The following is a 21,588-nucleotide window of genomic DNA, read 5'->3' on the forward strand; positions in this document are numbered from 1 at the left end:
TTTGACGCTGATGTGGCGACCGAGGCCCCTACATCAATGCAACAATCGACTCAGAGCTGTCAAATCCTCAAGAAGTGCGACAAAGACGCAAAACATCTCCCTCCGAATAAATAAAGCATGCACACACATCACGGCGAGATCATGAACATTTAAAAAAGCTTCAGAAGAGCCAAAGCGTTCGCCCTCCACGAGTCCCAAGTCTATTCAACGTTTGTGAACCTACTGGGACAGACGTCTGGATTCTTCAGGTCGTCAGGCTTCTCAAACTTCTGTTGATGCAATAACAGTCATGTTTAATGTGATTGTGTCCCAGAAAAGAATTAAGACTCACATCGATGTTCCCAAATACACTGAACTCTATAGAGCGAAGAAGCATCAGGCTGTTGTGTGCAGGTCAAGCGCTGTAATGCAATGCTTAAAGTGCATTACAGACACAATTTGCATGACACAAAAATCATATGCATTTATTTATTAAGCAGAATGATTGAATGCAAATGAATGTCATTCAGAGAATAAACATATTTTTAAACAAATTTTACCAGTCAATAGTTTGGAATAATTAAGATTATGAAAGAAGTCTCTTCTACTCACCAAGGCTGCGTTTATTTGATCAAAAATACTGTAAAAATGTAATATTATTATTATTTAAAACAGCTGTTTTCTGTGAATATATTGTAAAATGTGATAAAAGCTGAATTTTCAGCATCATTACTCCAGTCTTCAGTGTCACATGATCTTCAGAAATCATTCTAATATGATGATTTGCTGCTCGAGAAACATTTCTGATTATTATCAATGTAGAAAACATTAAAATACAAACAGAGCTGCTTCACATTTTTGTGAAAACCATGATACACTACCATTCAAAAGCTTAGGGTAAGTACAAAAAATAAAAAATTGCATGTGAAAATTTTTATTTGTGAATGATGCATCATGTGACACTGAAGACTGGGGTAATGGCTGCTGAAATCAGCTTTGCATCACAGAATAAATTACATTTCAAAATATAAATTTAACTATAAAATGGTTATTTAATTGATAATATTTAACTGATTTACCATATAATTTGATCTAATAAACGTTGTTGAGCATAAAGACTTCTTTAAATAAATAAATAAATCGTTATTCCTAACTTTTGACCGTACTGTACTGTACATCTATGCAACTCATAAATAGCAAATTTTTTTTTGTGGAGGTCAAGTGATGCATGATTGTCCTGAAGTTCGGTGCGTATCAGTGAAACGTCTTCCTCGCTTACATGAGAAGTTCTTGTGATTGGACTTGGACAGACCTCTTTAGACGGGTTTTCTTTTACACTGTATTGCAATCTGAGTGCAATGAAGATGCAAAACCCGTTTTCAATTGAATCTGTTTAGTAGAGAAGCAACAATTTGAGCCAAAAACCCATTGCTAAGCTGAAAGCTAGGCCCGTTTCATCACAGATGCCGGCGGGCTCGCCTCGTACCCCACATTCGCTTTAATGCAACCAAATCCACTTTTCCTTTGTATGTACGTGCAAAACCCCTTATCTACATATTGACCTCGGTTTAAATTCTACACTCTTGCGTGATAATTGACACAAGTTTGCAGGAGGAAGTGGCTGAAATCTTTCCTGTACCTGAGGCGGCGAGGTTGGGTGGAAAACACCGTTAGAAGCGCTGTCAGATATCCAAACAGCTTCATAACACACACAAACACACACACACACACTACACGACACACACTAAAGAAGAACTAATACACAAGTATACACAGTACACTCACAAAAACATTTAAAATAATACAGTTTAGACGATTGAATCTGCAATAAAACACACAAGAGCCAGAATAAAACAATGATTGTTGTGCCCAGAGGGACAAAGCCATGAATCAGGTCGATACACGAGTAACACGAGCCAGCGTAGCTGCTTGTGCCCCAGACCACCCATAGAGTACATGTCAATCATAGGTGTGTTCATACACAATCAATGCTATGTAATCATGGAGCCCATAGCATATGATGGCATAGAGCCTTTTTTTTAGGGATGCATGATAGTGTTACCAACTTGTTTGTTTATTGCACTTGATATTTTAATGGTGAATGCTTGTTTCGGTCCAATTCCAGATTCAAGAACTTTGACTGATTACAGCGCTTTAACTTAAAGGCACAGTATACAATAAATGAATACAACTAATTAATCCTTTAAGAGCACTATGCATGAAACAAGAAGTGCCGATGTAAGCATGCATTTATTGTGCATTTGATGTTTAAAGTATGTTTCATAGCACACAGGAAACGAGTTTTGGAGCATATTTTTGAAAAATGTTTTTTTTTTTACAGTCTTGACCTGTGACCTTACCACCTGAAATGGTATACTTTTAATTATACTTTAGAGCCAAAACATTGTTCTTTGTCTTTCTTCGTTGCTTTGTGTGAATACTTTTCCTATCAAAGTTTGGAAATCCACAGAAAACATACATCATTCATAAAAATGTTTGTTTGAGCATCACAATCACATCAACACACACTCAACCAATAACACGAGTTTTAGGGGCGGGGCCATCTGTCCAGACTGACCAATAGCAACATAGGGGGAGTGGTCTGAAACCTGTTTGATAACAGATAGATTCTGTTACTTGTAGCAATGAATGAAACGCTACAGCTTTAAAACACTGAAACATAAGACTAATGTTTTTAATTTTGTCTACTGTACATTTATGCAGTTTAGAGGACAAAGTGAATGAACAAAAGACGGGAACAGCTACACAAAAGAGTATATATTTATATAATATTGGCCATTTATCAGCCATTACATAAACAATATTCATCTTATTGTCAGTTTTCAGACGAAATTTAATTAAATAAACAAGTGCATCCCTAGTATTTACATGCATTCACACGCAGTCCCTCCGTCACAGCGATCTGAACGCGTAAGCCTCAAACTGCAGTGAGGAAAATATCAGATCTCCTTCAGACGAGATCACAGAGAGTATCACTCAACTGTGTTCATTACGGCTCGGAATACTAATTTATGGATTTGTTAAAAGATACATGTCTGGATTCATTCAGACAGCAATATGACAGATGTAGAAAGCAGAAACTTGAGCGCGAGCGACTGTGATTCGGTCTGGTGCGGAAAATAATAGCGCTTGAATGCTGGATTGATGGGGTGGCACGCTTTATAATTACCATCTGCAGGTAATTTTGAGTCAAAATCACGTATTTGTTAGCCAAAAAAACGGCCAGCGGAGGAAAAGGAAAACAGTTGAGAAGTTAATTAGGCTCGCTAAATAAATCCCCACGCAGGCCGAGAGGAAAACGAGCTCTTAGCAGGGCGGATACGAGGAAAGGCAGGAGTACCCTGCGCACGGATTACTGACTCCTGCATAATGCATTTCAATGATCGATTCGAAAATCTTAATTACCCGTATCACAACACACACCCGGCTTCTAATGAACGTGTGGCCCGTCAAACAGCTGGCTGAATATTTTTATTAAGATCATGGTTAAATTGAATTATTTTGGACATTAGCCACAGATGATGTCTCCGTCTCAGATGACACGGGAAGATGCAGGCGTGAGGTTAACCCACCCTAACCACAGTTTGCATTTTTAAACACAAAACCTTTTGTGACAAACTGATATGAAATGAACATTTGCTGGTAATGGTCCTCACCCTCAGGCCATCCTAGATATAGATGAGTTTGTTGTCTTTTGTTTAGATTTGGAGAAATGCGCCATGCGCATTGTGTCTAACACAACTCGTTCACTTGCAGTGAATGGGTGCCGTCGGAATGAGAGTCCAAACAGCTGATAAAAAGATAAAGAGTAATCCACAGCACTCCAGAACATCATCTTATGAAGCCAAATGCTGCATTTTTGTAAGAAACAAATCCCTCATTACAGCATCCCTTTAATACCTTAAACTGTGGCTTCATGGACAAAATACAGTCCTGATTCCATAATAACACTTCTTTCCAGTGAAAAAGTTGCCTGGCCTGAATCATGATTTAAAATATGCACAGATCAAGTTTGCAAGCTAAAACAGTCCAAAACAGTTTTCTGAATGAATATGTGGGTGGATTTTGATGTGAGAGACAACAGAAGATGGACTTTTTTTTCACTGGAGGAAGCGCGTTATTTAGGCTGATTACAGACTCGTATTTTAGACTGAAGCCATGGTTTAAAGTTTAAAAAAAACGTCTTTATGAATCTGGTTTTATTTCTTACAAGCATGCAGCTCTTTGTCTTTCTACCAGATGTTAACTGATGGACCCTAGAGTGGTGTGGATTACTTGTGATGTTTTTTTCAGCTGTTTGGACTCTCATTCTGACGGCACCCATTCCCTGCAGAGCACTTCCATGTGGTAAGTGAAGTAATTGCTAAATTTCTCTAAAAAATCTGATGACAGAAAACAAACTCATTATGAACCAAATAATGTTCATTCTCTTATAAACTTTTTTTTATGTTTAGATGAACTATTCATTTAATCGGGATCTTTATCTGGAACTGCAATGGCAAACTCGCCAACTAATTACAGCAGCACTACTGGGATTCTTTCCATTAAGAAAACATTGCAAACTTTTTAAAATTGATCAAATTGGGAGGAAGCAATGAAACAACAGTGGGAGAGCGAGAGAGATGGAGAGAGAGAAGAGAGAGAGAGGAGGAATTAAGCTGAGCCAAAAAAGTGTGACTTGGATTTATTATTTTATAATTGCCAAGGGACATTCCAAGATCAATGAATTCTTTTGCCCGAGACGCACATCAGAAAGAGAAAGAGATGTACTTCAGTCTTTTTAAGGAACATTTTGGTCTATTTAATTCAGGCGCCTGATGCAATGTGAAATATTCCTCCCCTGGCCTCCTCCGAGTCCCTCGGGCAGAGCTGCGGGCACACCTTACCACTTTTAATGGGCCGCCCTCAGAAAGAGTCGAAATAAGAACCAATACCCGTCCATGCTAATGGATTGGCTTTGATTTATATTATTCACTCCGCAGCCCCTTCTCTTCGGCTAATTTTAGCCGCGCCATGGGTTTTCCACCCAAACATGCACGCAAAACAAAATACGTCTGTGAAAAACACGTTGCATCAAAAATACTAATCTACACGCCATATGCTCGCAGGAGCGGAACGCTGGAGGAGATACAACTGGAGATTTGTTGTTTCAGACGCTACTTTTGGAGGCAATGGACTGGACACGTCGAGTGTTGTTTTTATTGAAAAACACTAGCAATGGATTTGTGGTGATATCCGCACCAGGATCACTGGCCACTGCGTTTTAAACAGGAAAAGAAGCGTATGAATGGACATTTGTACTAGAAGAATAGAAAACCCGGCTCATGTGTGGCGGAGAGCACAGATCAAACGCTGTGCAATTAACCCCTTATTAATGCACTAAACGACTGACCTAATTACACCGTGCCAGGATTTCACAGGGAAACTCAAACGAACTGCTCGGATCGGGGCGATTCCTGCATGCATGCATGAGTCGTGGATGTTTTATGATTGCCTTCAAATGTCTATTTCAGCTGTATTACAGCCGAAATGAGGTCATGCAACATGATGTGATTGTCAAAATGTTTTGGAAGAATCCCAAAGCAGAATTTATGAAGGTCTTTTTCAATAACTCTGAAAAAAATGCATTACAATTTCCACAAAAAACAGGAAGCACGGCACAACATGTTTTCTATGGATGCTTGTTTCTGCCATGGGATAAAAAAAATAAAATAAAAAATATGTACATAAAACGACAGGTCATCACTGATTGAGGCTACTACTAAAATATTGTAGAACACAACTAATTTTCTGTAAAGTTGCTTGGCACGATTTTGATCGTAAAAAGTGCTATATAAATAAAGTTGAATTGAATTGTAATTGAAATTGGCAACCATTTTATCTCACAATTCAAACTGTTGTTTCCTCACAATTATAAGTTTATATCTCATAATTCAAACGATTTGTATTGGAATGCAAAATTGTGAGTTTTAAAAAGTCGCAATAACTTACTGTGAGATGTACAACTAGGCAATAATTACTGTTTTTTTCATGCAATTCTCAAATTATAGCCCCCACAATTCAGACTTTATTTTCTTTTGAGTTTCTGGTTTTATATCTTGCAGTACTGAAATTAGTAAGTGAGCAAGATACAAACTCAGCACTCAGACTTTTTTCTTGCAATTCTGAGAAAAAAAGTCAGACGTCAGAGTTTAATATTTTCACACAATTCTGAGTTTAAAAAAAACTCTGAATCTAATGTTTATATTCTGTGCTAGAACATTTTTCAACATTGATGGATAATCAGAATGTTTCTCTTGAGCAGCAAATCAGCATATCAAAGATTTCTGAAGGCAGTTAAGGATGCTGAACAAATTCAGCTTGCATCTATTTTGTTTTGACTGATGAGGTCATGCCACGCGAGCGACTGTCCAGAAGACATTGTGTCACATCATCCTAACATTCAATCCATTGATTCCCAGAAATGTTTCCAAAGCGGAACGTTGCTGAATGTCTTTTTCAGTCCACTCTTTTCCAGACTGGCTCGTAGATGCCAGACAGGTGCTGAGGTTGGCCTGCCATCTCCACGCACAAATTCAATTACAAACTCCTCCTTAAGCGCCTCCATCTGCAACAATATGGGTGCTCCTCTTTTTAATCAAGCCTTCCCCGAACGCACAGCGACCGAACGCCCGTCAATTTACCAAAGTCACTTTCAGAAATCGTTACGTCCACGCTGAGTTCTACTAGCCACAAAATAATTGTGATGATTTGCTGGAGAAAGGTGTAAAGATGAATTTAATTCCCCAGCCGCACTTTTCAAAATAACTGTTTAGGGATTTTGCTACATGTGTTTTTAGAGTCTACGTGGCTTTTATCGATCAGAATTGTGAGTCGAATCAGTACGGTGAAGACGCAGTCCTGCCGTGTTTATGTGGGCAGTTGTGGTTTTGTTTCCATCTCAAATTTTCCTCTTCCCACTGGCAAGCCTGTTAATGAAAAGATCATTCCAGCATTTTTTTCAACTTGCTCGTGTCCTCAGGCATCAACCTTTCCACCAGCCAGAACGGCAAGCTGACACAATATAATAAAATCCAAAAGAGAACAACATTCTTTAATAGATAGCAACACACAGTGTTTTGCAGTAATGTCACAATGTAATGTAGAGCTCAACGAGACCGCGGCTAATTTCACAGACGCGAGAGAGCGCAGACTCTAAATACATTTCTGAAGGATGATGGAAAGTAGATCCCGGGGTGAATTACAGCCGACTGGATTCAGATTCCAGTCATATTCGCTTTAAAAGACTCTCTAGTGCGCCGTACAAACAACCGGCGTTTAAACACAAACGACTGAATCTCATCAAAAAACCTGTCTGCTTGGGTCAAATCTCACCACAAAATAAAAACACATTTAAACAATTTTAGATGCGTTATGGCATTTTTTCTAAATTCATTTAAATGCTATTCCCCTCTACAATCTCATTACTTGTTGCGCATATGGATGAGTTCGTTCTGTTAGTAATTCTCATTACTACTGTCAATGCTGATTCAAGTATATTCTGATATATTGTAATATATTATCATTACTGTACAAAAATGCATTTAAATGTTTTTCATGAGATTTGTAATCAAATAATATCATTATAAACTAAATTAATGATTATAAAAAGGCAATAAACCCATACTATAAATGTTATAATTATGTATAAATATTTCATATATATTGTACATTTTGAATGACAGTGATTTTTAATAATTAAAAACTGTTATGAAAAAAACATCACATTCCAATGAAAAAACAAGTCATTTATAAAGGAATGCCATATTTTAATAATTAAAAAAATAATAATAATAAAACATTATGATTCATTAATATACACTCCTATTTGGGATCACTATAAAATCTTTCTTTATATTTATTTAAAAAGTTACAAAAAAAATTATTATTTCAAATAAATGTTGTTCTTTTGATTTTTTGAATTTATTAAAGAATCCTAAAAAAAAAAAAAAAAAAAAAAAATGTATCACGATTTCCACCAAAATATGTCCACAAGCAAAACTGTTTTCAACATTGATAATAATCAGAATGTTGGTTCTTGAGCAGCAGATTCATCATATTAGAATGCATTTCTGAAGATCATGTGACACTGAAGACTGCAGTAATGATGCTGAAAAATACAGCTGCAGCATCACAGAAATAAATTACATTTTACTATATACTCACACAGAAAACATTTATTTATAATGTAATAATATTTTGCATTTTTACTGTGTTTTTTGATCAAAATCAATGCAGCCTTGATGAGCAGAAGAGACCTTCATTCAAAAACATAAAAAATCTTACTGACTGACCCCAGAGAGTAGAGTATTTGGCTCATGCCTTTAGGTTTTATAAACTTTATTTTATATTATTATATTGCCTTTTTTTTTACTTTAGGTATGACATCATATTGGACAAAAATCTGTGTAGTGCATGATATTTTTGGCCTGTTTCCCTGGTTAAAAAAAATGAATATGTAAAGAAATACACGTTTAAATTCATTCACTGTACAAGAGTACAATCAGCATATAGACTAACGACCCAACTGAATCTAAAAGACATAAAACTCTTAAGTAAAGAAAAATATAAATAATGTTTCCTTGATTTTGCGGTGAAATGTGTCCTGGACATGTTCCTGGCAGGTTTCGCTTGCACCCTAACTTGCATTAATGGCTACTCTCCGGTTCATAGCGGGATAGATGATGTATTTCCCAGACAAGCGTGGGACGGCCAGAGAGAATGTTTTCAGCAGGATATCCCATCATCCCTCACCAGCAGCTTCGAGTTTTGGCTCTGGTTGCTGTAGCGTCTCCATGGCAAAACTGCAGTCAAATTCTTTTCGTTCAGACAACTTAATTATATCTAGATTAACAAGGGAGGTAATTAATTTCTTTAAGATGAGTATCTGAACCGCCCCTCAGGCTCAACTTTGTTGTCAAAATTGTATATTTAACCATTTTTCAGCAGAAAGTTTCACTGGGGCAGCAACATGGAGAATTCCAGTTTTGCATAAATATGGAAATATTCATCTGTAGACTTGAATATTAGTACAGATTCTTTTGTGCTTATGCATATATATATGTATGTTTTTGCCTGACATCTTATATTTTTAATTTTACACTTTAAAAAATAAAGGTTCCAAAAGGTTTTTTTTTTTTTTTACAGCAATGCCATAGAATAACCTTTTTTTTGGGGGGGGGTTCTCTAAAAAAAAAACTTTTTTAGTGAAAAGTCTTAAAGAACCGTTTTTTTTTTTCTTAGAGTAGTAAAGAACATATTAATAATCTAAAAGAACTTTTATCCACAATATAGAAAATTTTTGTGGAATGGAAAGATTCCATTGATGTTCAGGTTCTTTTTCGTGGAGCGAAGCACGATGCCAATTAATTCATGATATGAAGCTCTTCTTCATTACACTGTACCACAAAGACTCAACAAAGAGAGAAACTTCATCTCTTGAGGTCTCTCGACCTTTTCCGTGCCTGGCTTACATCTTGGCACAATGCAAGATGCAAATATCTTATTAAACTAGATGCATTTGACCCATCCAAACTGGCGATCCCGATACAGAGTGCTATTGTCCGGACTTTCCCGTAGGCCAGTTCCCGCACACCTCCATACTACGGACCACAGGGGAAACTGCGGCACTAAACGGCTTTTTCCTACGTGATGTATGGCGCTTTCATCTTCTCTCTTCCTCGCCAATCCCTCTTGGGCTGCTGCAGGGAACGAAAAAAAAAACCACTAAGGGTGTTTTTCTACAGATGTGAGGTGTTTTAAACAGAGCTGAACCTTCAAACCAGTGCAGTCCAGAAACGGAAACTAGACTAAATTCCCCGCTTTGTGAGACAAGAATGGAAAAGTATGTAATACAAAACAGTTTTTTCTTGTGCAGCTAACCGGAATAGATGACTCGTGGCGAGAGTTTGGGAAGTTTGAACGACGTGACAGAAACGTCAGTGAATAAATCAGCGCTGATGGTTTTCATTTGGTACCATTATTCCTGAATGTTGTTTATTTGATGCTGACCTGCTGGTTTACGGCTGATGGGATTCGCATGGTAGGGGTAGGTGTGGTGCAGCTTGCAAGAACAAAACTCATGCACTAACAAAAACGAAACAAGAAAAACCCATCAAGAAATGAAATGAGTCATGTAAGGAAGACTTTCTCTGTGACCCTGGTCGACAGGCGTGCGCTGTCCGGCGCAGGTCATTTGTGTGTGGAAAGCCACGCACAGACGTTATTTAATGGAGTCTCAGATCACTGACCCGCATGAACCCTCAAACGTGCCGACGCACTCTGTGTATGTTTCCATCGAATTCTTGCGGCGAATTGAAATCACCGTCAAGTTAAAGAATCGCATGCACTTATCTGTCGTCTCGCTGTGCGTGAAATAGTAATTGTACTGTTGTTTGCAAACGGCCTCACAAACATGGTGACAGACTGATGCAAACAAACGTCAAACGTGAATCATGAGGGGGGATCAGATGTGACCTCTTTCAATATGAATTTGCCTGGCTTTTAATTTACAACTGAACTTTGTGCCTTTGTTCAGTTCTCTAAAAACAAGACGGGATGATCTATATATATATAGATATATATATATAGATATATATATATATATATCTATTATATATATATGCCTTTGTTCAGTTTTCTGTATATATTGTTGTATTTTATATATATATTTATTTATTTTATGTGATTTTTGTTTTTTGTTTGTATATTTTTATATTTTTAGTGTGATATAATATTTTATTTTTCATTTTAATATTTGTAGATGTTTGAGTCATGTAAACAAACAAACAAATAAATAAATAAAGGCACTTTGGAATATACATACATCTGATGCCCAATTTTAGATTTGTAAAGCTGCAGACATTTATAGAAATAAAATAAATAAATAATCAAACACTTATTTATGGCCTGACATATTCTGCAATAGATTGCGATCAAAAAATTAATTAAGAAATTATGCTGCAAATTCTCTGAAAATATTCCAAAATAGACTAGAGTTAATAACTGACCTAAGATTTAATGGGTTGTTAAAATGCTGGTGACCCAAATTATATTTATTATTATTATTAGTTTATTATTATTATTTTATATGGGGCCTGTACGTTGTTCGATGTACACATCTGCGGCAAATATTAGATTTTTTAATGAATAATTTTATTTGAATATACGTCTAAATTGAATAAAAAACAAAACTATGACAACAAATATATTTAAATCTACAATGAAAAAATATCAACTAATCCAAAATATATAAAATTAATAATAAAAAAAAAGTAATGGCAAACTTAAGTTATTTCCTACAACCATATGTTTATTCATTTAAAATGAGACAAACCTGTTAAACAAGACACAAAAGGACATTTGAGACAAAAAAAAATGTGGCATAGTGCATATTGACTAACGCGGGGTCTCAAACAAAGAGCTCTTGTGGGACGTGTCCCTCCCACCAGCTTAAGAAAAGAGAGGCTACGGAAACCAAAACGGCGCGAGAAAGCAAGACGTTCAAAGACACACACACACACCCACCACACCGTCAAGAGAAAGAGAGACAACCACACAAGGGCCTTCCTCGTTTGTCTGGCTGAAAGATCTGCCCGAGTTTACTCAGGCTGGGAAAGATGGGAGGAGAGAAAAAGACGAGCGACAAGCAGCCGAAGACACAGAAAGGCTAGGATGGAAGGAAAGGCTGACTCACCTGCCACAAGTTGGGATTTGATTTAATTCATTAACCACGATTACAAGGTTTAACTTAAAAACACCAGAGCGTTCAAAAATCTCTCATTAACCAGAGGGGACCGTGGAGAAACCCGCACGGGCGCTTGGGAGACCCATCTTATTAATGATACACATTTCAGATCTGTCGGTGATGTTAATGTTCTGCTTTTCTCTCTTGTCTACCATTCCAATTTTTTTGGCAGGGAGGTTGATTTTAATTGTAAGCGATAGAACCCAGAGCCAGGGGAAAGTTGCCTTGTAAGCCTGCCTGCCAAATCTGTCGTTGAGCGCATTTTTAGTGATACTGGGTGGCAGTCCATCGCCTTCCGGGCGCATTTTAATGGTTCCCCACCCCACTTTTCATTCCCGGATCGGAGTGGTTTCACGTGTGATTGTCATGTTAATTTACCGGGAGGAAAGGGCATTCCAGTTTTCACTTGTGCTTGTCCCCTCATCTCTCTCTCTCTCTCTCGCTAGCAGGCTTTCCTACTTTTACCTTATTTCTAATCTACTACCATAAAAGGAAAAAGGTGTGACACATACATAAAAAGGCGACTCCATCGTCCTGTTTTGGTGACCCATTATTGCAAATTTACTACACAGGGAATAACTAGTGATATTTTGACAATGTTGAGTATCACTATGACTCAGATGCGAAGTTGTCCTAAATGACCCCCTCCCAAATACACTAGAAAAAAACACCCCTGACAACCACCAAACACACACAAGCCACACCCTAGCTACCAACTGGAAAAAACCCTTAAAAACACCCTAAATACACCCCAAACACCCTTGCAACGGCCCCATAGTGCACCCCCCATAATACAATAGAAAAAAACCCTGGAAACACCACAAAACACCCTGGCAATGTCCTAGCAACCCACCAAGAATAATCCTAATAAACACCATGGGCAACCACCCAACCACACAGCAACACCCTAGTGGACCACCCATAAGACAATAGAAACCACCTGGCAACACCCACAAACCACCACGCAATGCCCTAGCAACCACCCCGAATATCCCAATAAACACCCTGGCAACCACCCAAACACCACAAAAACACCCTAGGGACCCCCTATACTACACTAGAAACACCTAGATACCACCTTCCGAAAACCTAGAAACACCCTAGATACCACCCAAACACCTTGCAACGCCCTTAGTGGACACTCAGAATTACACGAGAAACACCCTGACAACCCCCCAGCAACACCCTATGCTAACACATTGAAAACCGTGTGTTAGATAGAAAATCACCCTAGCTACCCCCAATACCCTTGCAAGACCCTAGTGACCACCCATCAAATTAAATAGAAACAACAATGGGCAACAACCCAAAACACACCGGGCAATTGGCAATGCCTAGCAAACACCAAGAATTATCCTAATAATAACACCCTGGCAAACCACCCCCCCAAAAACCACCCAGCAACCACCCTTGCTACCTCCATGAAAAACCGAAGAAAACACTCCAGCGAGCAATCGCCAAACAACTAGCCAACAAAAACCTCAGTGACCACCCATGATTACCCTACAAACCATTTTGGCAAAACCACACAATAACCCAGCAAAAACCCTACAAACACAAACATAATGACCTCAGTAACACCCTGGCCAACACCACCCAAACACATGGCAATGCCCTAGAAACCACCAGGGAATACCCAGGTAACACCCTGGAAACCACCCTGAACGCCCTAGGAAAACACCTAGAAAACCACCAAAAACACCTCAAGCAACCATATAAGGTGACCACCCCATGATACCCTAGAAACATTCTGGAAACACACCAAAACACCCCGCACCACCATATCAAACACACAGGATACACTAAAAATACACTTGGACAACAACCCAAAAAACCTGGCAATGACCTAGATAGCAAAAACCAACCCAGAATACCCGTGTAACACCCTGCGCAACCACCCCCAAACACATACCATGCACCTGAATACCCTAGAAAAACTTCTCACGACAACACAAGACCCAGCAAACACCCTAGAAACCCCCCCTAGTGGATCACCAATGTAAACTTAGAACAACACCTTGGTATCCATTGTTAAAAACAACATTTACGCCAATGTCCGTACAATAACATAGTTAACACTCTGGTAACCACCAAACAACCCACAAGGCAATGCCTTAGCAACACACCCAAAATAGCCCTAGAAAATGCCCATGGCAACTACCCAAAACGCACCTGCCAAACCACGTGACGTTCCATAAAAATGGCAAGCATTCATGGCATTGATAATTTGCTACTATAAAATGACACTTACCTTTGTCATGACGCAAAATACAAAATCCCTAGTTTGCAATTTTTGGGTTAATATCACCCTGAATGCGGTGGACACTCAGAAAATAATTAATATTTACTTAGGAGAAACTCAAGTTTGCTTTGAATAACAAGTTGCTTAAAATATAAATGTAAATAAGTTAATACCGTTCTATATATTGGCTGATAATCAACTTCTAAAAACCACATTTGTAAAAGCATTAAGAGGCCAGGTCAAAGCGAAAAAACATGCCGGCCTGTAATATTGTTGTTGCGCTCATTTCCTGCATTCTGGTTTATTTAATCACACTTACTCACTCACTCAAAACTCATTTACACGTCTCTTTTTCTCTTTATCGCTTCGTTTCACGGCCCACACCAGTATCTTTGTGCTGAACTTCAAAGCTCTCTGAGAGCGAACGGGGACCAGAGTATGTTACTGCGGCTCCTGCCTGCGCAAAATTGACACCAAGGGCGAGGGCCCAGGTTAGGGGGCCCATTTCTACCCTCTCTCTACTCTATCCCTCGGAGGCCTGTTAAGCACTCATTTGTTTGCGCTCTCCAGATCAGGAGGAGGGCCAGACTTTTATACTCAACATGGGCTATCAGGTTTCAGCCCCACGGCGAATCTTGCTGATGGGCCAGACGCGAGGAGAGAGAGGGGGTGAAGGAAGGAAGAAGGAACACCCAAAAGGCCCGCCCCGCCACCAGCCACTAACTGATTTCAGATCACCACACATGCTTTTACGGGGCGTTTCAGGGTAACCCAATAGGACAGAAACATCACAAATGAGACTCTGTTAACCAAGCGCACCCCCGAATTTCACCCAAAAATGAAGAAATCCTAAGAGCTCGATCCAAAACCGCACAAATTTCTTTCTTCCTAGAAAACCATTTAAAAAGAGAAAAAGTCATTACTCATAATATTGTTATTATTGGCTATGGTGAGATTCTAAAGGGTTCAAAAAGGATAAAATTAAAGTTTCATCAGACTATCACGAATGGCCCGCAAATAGGGGGTAATCTCACACGTGTTTCACTAGTTTCACAAGAGATCTCACCAAATGTGCTCAGGATTTGTCAGCAACACACACCCTCTTCATATTCTCACGTATCCATTACACACTAAACATGGTTGGTCTGTTCTGACACAAAAAACAAGAATTTTTCAGTAAGATAAAATTGGCGAGAGCTAATTTACCTCCTAAAGAAAAAAGTTCCAATTAGATTTTGAGGTGAAACACATTAAGACACGACCAACAATTAGCTTCATTTTTCACCAAACTTCTCCCAAGCATTAAATGCACTCTATATATCACAATAAATGGCAAACTTACTCACCAATTCGTTGCATGTGTTTTAAGGCATGTTAGGACAATACAAAACAGGACAAACTTAAATCAAAAATAACTGAAACTAGCAATTAAGTCTCCTGAGTTCAGAAGGAGCAATATCTGAGCCAATTAGCAAGGGTCTCCAAGGAGAACAATGACCAACGCAAAAGATGTACACCCAGCATTGGTTAAGTAACATGGATAATTACTATTATTTTAGCTAGTTTGGTGTTCATTTTTATGAAAAAGTGTAGTGTACATTTTTAGTTTTTCTGGTGTATATTTAATTTTACTTACATTTTAATTATATTTATATTTAAAACTCTACAGTTTTATTTGTTGGGTTTAGTTTTTGTTGTATATTTAATTTAAAGAAACATGTTGTATTAGTTGGTAATTAAATAATTTTTTGTGTCCAATTATTGTAGTATTGTCAATTTGGTATTATAAATAAGTAATTCTTTTATGTAAATTTTTTGTTTTATTTACTTTAAGAACATTTAGTTAAACTAAATAAAAAAGAGAAAAACCGTTTTCTTTGGCAAATAAAATGTAACTTTTTTTATATTTGATTCAGGACAATTTTATTTTATTGTCAAGGGTTTTTTGTTTTTTTTTTCAGGTTTTTTTTTTCAGTTTTAGTTTTAGTTAACTATAATAATTATCTTTAAAACCTCTCTTTCAGCATCTCTCTCATTGCTCCCTCTCAGTCTGGTGGCTGTTTCCAGACACTGAGAGGCTTTTGTTTGGGATTAACGTGGCAGAACAGAGTCCGGATACTCTGACAAACAGAGGACCGCGCGTGCAGCGTGTTGCCAGCTCACCCAGAGCTCAAGCACCACGGCAAATTCGTGCGCAGATGTAAATCTCGCTGAGCCCCAGAGGTGAAACTCGGAGAAGGCGGGGAATACAGCCAGTGCTGCTGTAGCCCGAAAGCAACTCCGTGACCCCGTTAGGAAAAGTAACATTCACCTTTCATAGGAGAAAGCAGTAGTGAAAAAGACCCCAGGGCGGCACGCATGCCCCAGAACGAAATTAAGAAATACGGAGAGGGTCACAAAAAAAAAATTCAACATAAGTTAACGTTCCTCCCTCTGTTCCTGTCCTGCCTTTCTCTCTCTGTGATAGATTTACCCAAACCGAGACCCACGGGGGGTCAGAGCGGCACAAAGAACAAGACGACCCAACATATTGGAAAAAACCAGAGAATCACAACCACAAAACTAGAAAAATGACACCGCGTCCGCACCGACTTGAGTACCCTTAGACGATCAGCAATGAGTGGTACTGGTGACCTTTATAAACGGATGCGTTAATGAATAAGGATAGTATATTGCCATAACGTCAAGTAAGCTGGTGGAGCTTGACAGGGCACAACGATGTAAAAGATGTTCAAAAGTAGTAAGATGTCACGAACGACCATAACATGAAAAAAAGAATGAAGAATGTCATGAAATCAGAACAACATGGAAAATGATCAAAAAGTGGACACGGAGTGTGAAAGGACATGTACTAAGGTAACCAAAGATTGTTCGAGCTTAAAAAATTAAAAGGCTATGCGCGTGTTAGAACTGTGCGACAGGCAGGCGGGTAAATCGTGCCTGAGAAATTAACCAACCTGATAACAGGTTTGACACACAAAAATAGACTTTAGCAAGAACGAGACCAACTGATTGTGCAACATGGGAGAACGAAGCAAGAAGCAGAACAGGGGTAGTGGTTGCAGCAAATATTAAGCATATTAGCTCGACATGGAGTGACGGAAAGAGCAGGTGAAACTGCCAAAGAATGACATTACATCGTTAAGATATAGCCCGTCACGATGTGAGGATAGTGTTAGAAGACAAGTTAGGGGTAAACTATTTATAAAGAGTAGAGTGCATAGAAGGTTAATGGATTTTTGATCAAATGAATAATGAACAGGTCCCGGAAAAAGCAGGTAGGAAAATATTATTTTGTCATAAAGTCAGAATTTCTGTCTTTGATTTTTAGGGAAAATTCTTGTTTTCTTTTTTTTTTTTTTAAAACATGCTGACCAGCATGATTCACAAATGGTGTTTAATCGAATGCTAGTTTCATTCGAATCATACAAATGTCAACCACAGTTCTGCCACATCAACGATTCACCTTCCAGGTTAGAGGTGTATTGATACTGAAAAAAAAGTATTTTGCTTACTGGTCACCAAAAAAACCAATGCTGCCTTCTCAAGAATGTTTAGACCTTTTTTAACTAGAACACAAGACAGAAACTTATGGATTTTTGAATGAGTATTTTTTTTTTTTTTAGTTAGATGTACCAATTTTGCTTTTTGGCCCAAATGCATGAAATAGATGCTTGCATTGATACAAAAAAAGCATGGCAGAGTACATCAAATTCAGACAAGAAAATCACATTCTTCCTGGGTTTCATTAGGCTCATTAGTTGATTGAATTTGATGGACAGAAGATGCGTTTTTAATTTTGAAATAAAAAGAGCAACTGACAGTCGTGTTAATGCTGTAAACCACAAAACCCATAAAGCACCCATATCTTGATTTTAGTGCCAGGTATAATTAAATTGAAGGAGGTCAGGATGGCTGTTCACGGAGCAGAAAGAAGTTAACGCATTTATTTTTAGTTAGACGGCTTTCAATGAGGTTGGTTGTGCTACAGTTGAAGGATTTCTCACCAAAACACACAAACACAACACACACACAAACACAAACACCGCAACAAGCAGGTTTTTAAAATGACCCAGCTGCCATTCACAAAGTGGCTTTTTTTCGGTTATGGTATTCAAACATTAGTCAGACTACGGCAGGGAATAAGGACATGCATTCTGACCCGGCAAGAGCTAAGCTAAACCTTCACCACAGATGCAGCTACACCAGGGACTTCATGTACAAACACCACGTCGAGGAAATATAATAGTGGCGTCTTCTTAATGTCTCCAGTGTGGGCGGGCGTAATCCTGGAGTAATGCAGAGCAGAGTGGTAAGCATATGTGGCAGAAGTTCACTGCGAATCTGAATAGAAACAACAACTGGTTTTAAAGCTATAAAGCGAGGACAGACGTACAGTTCCGTTCACATGCTGTGGGGAAAATGGGACGCCAAACACGCAGGGTGAGAAACCCTCTGCGGTTTACCTTTTGCTCTGGGAAAAAAAAGACTTACCTGTGCTCTCACAAACGCAAACAACTGAACATCAAAACTCCGCATCAAACACCCGACGAGTTATGAACGTAAATATACAAACACCACGCCATCCAATATCCAGGTAAGGAGGTAAATATAGATAAATATATACAGTACAGGTCAAAAGTTTGGAAAAAACATATATTTAATGTTTTGAAAGAAAGCAGTTTCTTCTGCTTCATTCCAAGCCTGCATTTATTTGATGTCAAAAATACAGAAACAAAAAAACTGTAATCTTGTGATATAGTCTTACAATTTAAAAATAATTTGTTTTTAAATTTATTCTACTTTAAATTATCATTTATGTCTGTGATGCAAAGCTGAAATTTTGAGGATCATTATCACATGCTCCTTTAGGAAATCAGATTATAAATATGATGATTCATTATCACGTTGAGAAAACAGTTCTGCTGGCCTTTAATATTGTTTTAAGAAAATGTGATACTTTTTTAGGATACTTTGATGAATAAAAAGTTAAAAAAAAACAAAAGAAGCTATGTTTTTAAAATATAACTATGTTGTAATAACAATATACATAACTGGTCAGTAATTTGAGCTCAGGCATTGTTTTTCCTTTATTGTTTTAATAAAATCAATTAAAACTTGTCTTCAGCAAGGATTATGGGTTTAATTGATTTAAAAGTGATAGTAAAAAGAACAAAATATCTTATTAGAATATATATCCTATTAGAATTTTTTTTTTTTTTTTAATAAAGGCAGTTCTTGTTAACCCTTTATTCATCAAAATTTAGTAGACAGCCGCACTGTTTCCAACACTCATTAATAAAGGCAGAATATTTAGAAAATGATTTCTAAATGATCATGTGATAGACTGGGATGTGACATGTGACACTGAAGGCTGCGAGTACTGATGCTGAAAATTCAAGCTTTTTGCATAACAGGAATAAATTATTTTTTTTAAAGTAGTATTATTCAAATAGAAAAAACATCTTTATTGTTAAGTTTGTAATAATATTTCACAATATTACTGTTTTTCTGATTTTTGATAAATAAATGCAGGCTTGATGAGCAGACAGAGACTTCTTTCAAAAACATTTAAAATAGTACAATGTTTCAAAACTTTTGACCTGTACTGTATATATATTATATCAACCAGTGATAATATCCATCCTTTACAATTAGGTCATTCAAATAATACAATTTCATTTCTCAGCTTGCAACCGATCGCTTGCACTCATGTCATACGGTTCGGTTCGTATGTAGAGAGGTTTGTACCTCAGTGCCTGTCCGCTGTAGTCCTGGTGAGTCCACTTTGCGTTTCTTTCCGAGGGCCGATAGCGGCGAGTGCCGTCAGGTTGGCGTCTCTTTGTCTCATTTGGGCGAGTTCCTGCTGCTGCATCTGAAAACAGAAAAAAAAAACATCATATTACAGACCAGGACATATGACAAATTGCATCCAGAAAACAGAAAATGCAAAATCATATAAAAATTATTACATTGCCAAACCAAGCAGACGTTGTGTCCCTGCTGTGGCAGGATGTCACAGAAGTGAAATCAATCATCTGGCAAAAAAACGCTCATCAAAATCAACACTATCCATCAGTGTCTCGACCTCAAAAAGCTTTATAAAAAACGTAGTTTTTTCGTGTGTTTAGGAGTACAGTTAGGTGTGAATATAAAATGTAGTGTGTGTGTGGTACTGTGTGTGTGTGTGTCGCTCACACGCTCTGATGTGATTTTTCACTTTGTGAAGTGTGCGGGCCCTAGTGGGGTGCCTCAGGTAATGTCACGGTTTCCTGCGGGGCAGCCTCGCTCACAGACCCTTTCTGAGGACGTGAGTTTTAGCCCGAGGCCCAGCGCACAACCACACACACACAACAACTACAGAGACATACACAGCCACATATGGCTTCACACACACACACCACAACGGCCGTCACCGTCTGTCTGCAGTGAGGGAGTGAACCGCCCTGTGCCCGCTGGTGTTTGAGAGAGACTGCGTGTGTGTGTGCGTGTGTGTGTGTGTGTGTTGCTAAACTGAATGAGGGCAATCAACTGCAATCTTTCATTGCAGTCAGTTTCTGTGTGTGTGTGTGGGTGTGAGATCAGAGAGAACTGTGATGTTGCCTCAAAATGGCATGTTATAAAGATTGCTTTGGTTTTCAACAGCCATTGCAAACTGTGTCTGTAGACAGTGAGTCTGTGGTGTCAGATGCCCGGTGGGACGCTGTCCGTCAGCACAAAGAAAAGCACATGCATGTCCCTCTGATAGGTGGCATTATGCTAGACATGATCATCTTGACCCTGCAGCAACACCCCTGGAGTTCTTTTGAAAAACACCCTTAGGCATAACTTTAGAGGAATAAAATTCTTGTGAAACCATAAAACAGTCTTCCATTTTCAGAAGAACACCTCAGTTCTGCTTCTGTTTAATCTTAATGTTGTCTAGAAGATGCATTTGGAAGGACAGATAAACCATAAATGTCATTTCAAACACATAGTATGACTTTCTTTCCTCCGTAAAACAGAAAATGAGATGTTTAGCAGAATGTTCATGTAGCTCGTTTCCATATAATGAAAGTGGAGGGTGATCAGAGGCTGATGGGCTCCATAGAAGTCAATAAGATCATATCATATCGCTTCAGAAGACCAAGGATGCAAATTCTTGAAAAAGGTGACAAAGATGCAATGCACCCTACAATTCAGTCCTTAGAACAATAATAATAATAAGGTTTTTATTTAAGTAAATTTAAAAAATAACCAATTAAGAAATATAACAATAGTTATAATACTACTGTACTGCAAAATAAATATTTAAAATACTGCAAATAATATGTTGGTACTACTACTTGTACTATTACTGCTACTACTCACACTAATAATAATAATAATAGTTGTTAATATTAATATTTAAATATTATTTTTATTCAATTTTATATCAAAACAAATCTTATTATAGTAATAATAAACATTGCACCTATAAAATCAATAAACAAGTTTATAATAATAATAATAATATAATGTTATTATAAACAGTTAACTCAATAAATAAATACTATTGTAAAATAATTAAAGTTCCTATAAT

At 37.9% G+C, this 21,588-nt stretch overlaps 1 pseudogene; it reads right to left on the reverse strand.

Moving 5' to 3' along the window:
- Nucleotides 1-200: 200 nt before the first annotated feature.
- LOC109075301 overlaps nt 201-21,588 on the reverse strand; it is a 75,416-nt pseudogene continuing 54,028 nt past the window's right edge.

Source organism: Cyprinus carpio, unplaced genomic scaffold (assembly GCF_018340385.1).
Source record: "Cyprinus carpio isolate SPL01 unplaced genomic scaffold, ASM1834038v1 S000006731, whole genome shotgun sequence".
NCBI classification, from domain to species: domain Eukaryota; kingdom Metazoa; phylum Chordata; class Actinopteri; order Cypriniformes; family Cyprinidae; genus Cyprinus; species Cyprinus carpio.